This window comes from Rhinoderma darwinii, chromosome 6, assembly GCF_050947455.1.
Source record: "Rhinoderma darwinii isolate aRhiDar2 chromosome 6, aRhiDar2.hap1, whole genome shotgun sequence".
Lineage (NCBI taxonomy): Eukaryota > Metazoa > Chordata > Amphibia > Anura > Rhinodermatidae > Rhinoderma > Rhinoderma darwinii.
The window spans coordinates 97,081,993-97,087,992 of NC_134692.1; positions in this window are offsets into that span (position 1 = coordinate 97,081,993).

Here is a 6,000-nt window from a genome sequence, read left to right on the forward strand (position 1 = left end):
CATGCGCGTGCACGCTTCGGGACACAGCGGACTGGAGTAGAAGTGAGCGCTGGTGTCTCCTGGGAAGCGCTCACAGATTCATGGCTGCGGCCACCGGGGGGTGAGTAAATTAGATTACATGATCTGTCTACAGAACACAAGGGACTGTCCTGGACCTAAACAAGTGGACATCAGAATCTGTCTACGTGACCAAACCAATGAAAACCAGAAACAGGGATATCAAGCAAGTGGAAACTAAAAAGTAATTGAGGCATCAAAACATCCAACACCAGAGACAGGGACCCCAAGTTACTGGAAAAAACAATCCACTGGAAAGGAATGACTGTCTAGATGTCCGAACTACTGGACACCAGTGTCTAGGGAGCCAAATGGACAAAAGAAAGTGCTCTAATAAACCACTAAAAAACATTAACTGTCTGGAGAATCAAGCATCTGGAGACAATGAGTGAGGCACCAAACCATTATATACCAGACAGTGGGCACCAGGGATAGCTTGGCAGAAACCATTGGACGCACCCCCAAAAAATGGCACCAAACCACAGGATTATATGGCTTGCATGGGGTCAACAAAAGCCTTGACATCAGAGATTAGAGCACAAAACGACTAAAAACTCCTACTTAACATGCTCTACTCTATTGGCCTCAAGGACGCTGCTCTCTCTTGGTTTTTCTCCTATCTCTATGACCGCTCGTTCAGTGTGTCATTTGCTTGTCCTACTTCTTCTCCTTATCCACTTGCTATTGGGGTTCCTCAGGTACCATTCCTAGGTCCGCACCTCTTTTCTCTCTACACAGCCCCTATTGGACAAACCATCAGCAGATTTGGCTTCCAGTACCATCTCTACGCTGATGACACCCAATTATATGCCTCTTCCCATGACATCACCTCTGCTCTAATAGAAAACACCAGTGATTGTCTGTCCGCTGTCTCTAACATCATGTCCTCTCTCTATCTGAAACTGAATCTTTCTAAAATTGAGCTCCTGTTCTTCCCACCATCTACTAATCTACCTAAACCAGATGTCACCATCTCAGTGTGTGGCACTATCATAACTCCTAAGCAGCACGCCCGCTGTCTCTGGGTTATTTTTGACTCAGATCTTTCCTTTAATCCTCACATTCAATCACTTTCACGCTTCTGTCATTTTCACCTCAAAACCATCTCCAGAATCTGCCCTTTTCTTACTGAGGAAACAGCCAAAACTCTCATTGTTGCTCTGATTCACTCTCGTCTTGACTACTGTAACTCATTACTAGTCGATCTTCCCCTCACTAAACTCTCTCCTCTCCAATCTATCCTTAATTCAGCAGCAAGGCTCATCTTTATGACCAACCGCTACACCAACGCCTCTACCCTGTGCCAGTCACTGCACTGGTTGCCCATCCCCTTCAGAATAAAATTCAAACTTATTACTCTCACCCACAAAGCTCTCCACAGTGCTGCACCTCCTTACATCACCTCCCTCATCTCGGTCTACCACCCTACCAAAATCCTTCATAATCCAAACCTCCCACTCCCGTCTCCAAGATTTTTCTCGTGCTGCACCAGTCCTCTGGAATGTGCTACCCCAGACCACCAGATTAATTACCAATATCCACAGTTTTAAACGTGCCATGAAAACACATCTATTTAGACAGGCCTATAACATTCCCTAATCTGACTCCTTTCCATGGCCCCCTTTTAGATTAGTCATCAGAATTAGATTGCCTCACACTCCTTCATTTCATGTCCGTCATACACGGATACTGGCTGGTGACCGGCTCATGCAGCTTTATGTGTACCACCCCATGTGAATAAAAAATGGCTGGACCATTGTACAGAACAAACGCTGTTACACTTTGTGTCTCCCTTATTTCCTCATAGATTGTAAGCTCTGATATTGTCTGTTCATGTTCCCTCTAAATTGTAAAGTGCTGCGTAATATGTTGCCGCTATATAAATAAAGATGATTATTATTATTATTATGAAAAACAAGTCATTGTGGCACTGAAGGCAGGAGCTGTAGCACCAAATGCTAAATGCCAGCTAGTCTTTGGAAGAAATAACCACTGGACAACAGGGTCTAGCATCAAATCCGCAAATCACTAGGAATAATGTACTGTCTAAAGCAAAAAATAAAATATTTTTTTTTTTTTTTTAAATCACTGGACAACAGGGACTTGGGAACCAAACTGCTTTACACCGAGACTGTCTGGGACACAAATCCACTCATAAAGAGAATTGAAGCAATACATTTCATGACCCCAGGAAAAGTTTGGCTTATAAAAACCATTGAATATCTGTGTGAGCTACCAAGCCATTAACAACCAGGGATTGTTTGATGCACCAAGCCAGTAGAAACACAGTACAAAACCTCTCTGAACCAAACTGATAAATAATTATTTTCTGGCACACTAAAGCACTGTACACCAGAGATCCCAAAACCACTGGATATCAGGGATAGTGTGCGGAACTCTGGATACCAGGGACTTTCTTAGTTTGATGGCAAAAAATAAACAGAATTCTTAAATATGGTGTTCATGATGAATTCTGTAGAGATGTATTGGAAGATGGATTGCCCTTAAAATGTTTGTGTAGAGCTAACTTACTTGCGAACAGATTGATGTCTTTAATCCAAATGAATTCATCGTGTATAGGGCTGGGAGTGTAGGATAAACCTTTCTGTAAAAGTGCCACCTGGTGAGGATTCAGTTGGAAGGTGGACAAATTGCAAATCTGCATTTTGTCTTAAATGGTCTGAGAATTAACCAGGCTGGGTTTTTAAGGGCAATCCATCTTCCAATACATCTCTTAATAGTAATGAATTGAGGACCCTTATTGATCTTGAGGAATTACTCAATGAAAATGAATATAGAGCAACCACAGCTACGGGTCCCTTCTCCTCGCTACAACCTAAGTCACTTATAATACCACAATTCTACCAGTATGGCCATATTGCTATTTTTGTTAAAATGGTCAGTGCAGACCTACGGAGATTGAAATATTCAAAATCGAAAGTTCTTGGTAATCTTAGTAAAATGGAGCAGGTTGCGTTGGATGAACTCTGTAAAAACTAATCAATTATCATAAAGCCATCTGACAAAGGGGGCAATATCGTGATTATGGACCGGTACGATTACGTATGCATGGTCCATAGAATTCTAGATGATGTGTCCACCTATACGATTCTAGACAAGAATCCTACTGATCACTTTCTTAGTGAACTACATCCCCTCCTTGTTGGGACTAAATCACAGAATCTTATCACGCAAGATGAATTTAAACGTTAGACCTATAGTCTCCGGGAACGATTACCTTACACAAGGGATCAGTCTGTATGTGGACGAAATGCTCTCATCCTTTGTCACAGCCTTGTCCTCATACCTCAGAGACACTAAGGACACTGTCACCAGGATCTAGGGTATTTTTGTCACACCTACTACATTGATAGCCAGCATTGATGTCGAATCTTTATACACCAATATCAAGCACGACCTTGGCTTAATTGCTGTCCAATATTTTTTGAGCACCAAGGGGATTCAGTTCCAAGGACATAATAAATTCATCATCTCACTACTAAAATTTCTTTTGACTCACAATTACTTTTTTTTTGATGGGAAATTCTATCATCAAATAAAAGGCACTGCCATGGGCACAGTTTGTGCCCCCACCTATGCCAACTTTTTTTTTAGGGTGGTGGGAAGACACTTTTGTTTTTATTGAAGATTTATGATTTTTCACTAGTCACATTTTGTTTTGGGGTAGATATATCGATGACATTCTTATTTTTTGGGCTGGTGATAAGACACTTTTTCTGGACTTTATGGAGATTCTCAACATCAATGATATAGGGATGAAATTCACCTATGAGATACATGAGAAAGAAGTTAACTTTCTGGATCTCAAAATCTCGCTGGACCCTGATGGCAGTGTCCACACTGATATTTATCGGAAGGCTACAGCTACCAATAGCTTTTTACATTAGGAGAGCTTCCACCCACCGCCCCTTAAAAAAGGTATACCTATAGGGCAGTATCTCAGAGCAAAGAGAAACTGTTCTGATGAACAGTTCTTTCAATCTGAGTATGATAATCTGTACACTAAATTTCGTGCACGTGGGTACCCCATAAAAATATTTACACAAGGCTTATGCTAGAGCTAGGGCTGCCACTAGGAGGGAGTTACTCCATGGTAGGGGGAAGGTAAATGATTCTTCTGTAGCTTCTATTAGATGTATAGGAAATTTCGATGTATGTTCTCCTGAGATTTTTGAAGTATTGCAAAAACGTTGGCCTATTCTTCAAGCCGATCCTGATCTCAAGGAGGTCATACCTATCACACCCAGTATTACCTATCGTAGAGGTGAAAATCTCAGAGAATACCTTGTTCATAGTCATTACTCCAAACCTCACATTTCAAAGAGCACTTGGCTCCCCCCTCCCATTAAAGGATCCTATCCATGTGGGAGATGCTCATTCTGCCATCTCATGCCAACTACCAAGACCTTCATTAATCCTGTCGATGGAAAGTCCTTCGTTATTAGGCAATTTATTAATTGTCATAGTAGCGGAGTCGTGTATGCCGTCTGATGCCCTTGCCTAAACTATACATAGGCAAAATCATATAGCAACTGAGAATGAGAATCTCCAAACATATCAGTACAATTAACAATGACGAAGATACTCCATTAATTAGGCATATTAGATCGATACACAATGGGAAAATCAAAAATCTTCAATTCTGGGGAATTACCCAATTGAAATTGGGCCCCAGAGCTGGTAACCTTGACAAAAATCTCCTATGGAGGAAGCTCGGTGGATCCATAGGTTAAGATCCCTGAGCCCTGATGGCCTCAATGAGGGCTTTACCTATGCTGCCTTCCTTTGACTCAAAGGAGGCTCTATTCCACCCCTCTGTTCATAATTATTTTGATCCCTCTTTTTTTAGTCCCGAATTATTATTGATCACTATATCCTCCTCCCTCGTATCACTACCTACCTGTGATCTAATACATTTACATTAAGTATCACTTCAAGATACGAGCCATCGAATGGTTATACACATAGCCTAGTCACAGACTTAGGCTTTAAATCCTTCTTTTCTAGTCCATTCTTCTTTCCTTATACCTCTTTCCTATCTACTTTTCAATAAGATACGTACTTATACATTATGTTCCATTAACTGGTCCATTTTGTATGGCTGATATCCATATAATTAACCTCATATAGATTATACTCATAGGTATCTCTGGCACTGTACATCAGTATTCTTTACCTATGCTGATAGTTTATTTATACAGTCTACTTACCTCATCTTAGGATCCCTCTTTTATTTTTTAAAGTGCCGTGACATGCCCACTGCTGGTTTTCTTACACTTCTTGATTCAGTAAACACTTGCACCTTTAATATACAGGCGCGCTTACTTTGTGTTTCATTCCCTGCTCCTTCTTATCTATTGCACTAAAATTCCAATTATTTTTCTAAGTGTCGTCTCATGCGCACTTCTTGTTTTTCCACACTTCTCGTTTCAGTAGATATTTGGACACCCAGTGTGCAGTCGCGTTTTCCTTTGTCTCTGATAGGTGTAGGGCATCGGCCACTTTGATTGGCTCTATGACCTCTCTGTCTCTGAAATGAGGGCTGGTCTGTTTAGCCCCTTTTCATTGGCTCCCTGTGGACCGACGCCAACTGTCATGGGGGCCCGAGGTTATAAGAATGGCGGATTAGATACACGCTGCCAGTAGCCCCATTTGAACCCCTGAGGACGCTACGTTCGTAGCGAAACATATCGGGGGGGCTCCGTTCTATTTTAATATCAATGCTCTACTGACAGTTAGCTACGGTTATCTTTTCTTTTCAGCTATTACAGCGCACTGCAGACACTGTTCCAAAAAATATATACCGTACCGCACTGACTGTATGCACGCTTGGCGATCTGCCATGCAAATCTCTCATTGCTAGTGAGCATTGGCTAATTTTTAACAAGTGTGATTTTTCGTTTTGGTCTCTTTAATTTAATT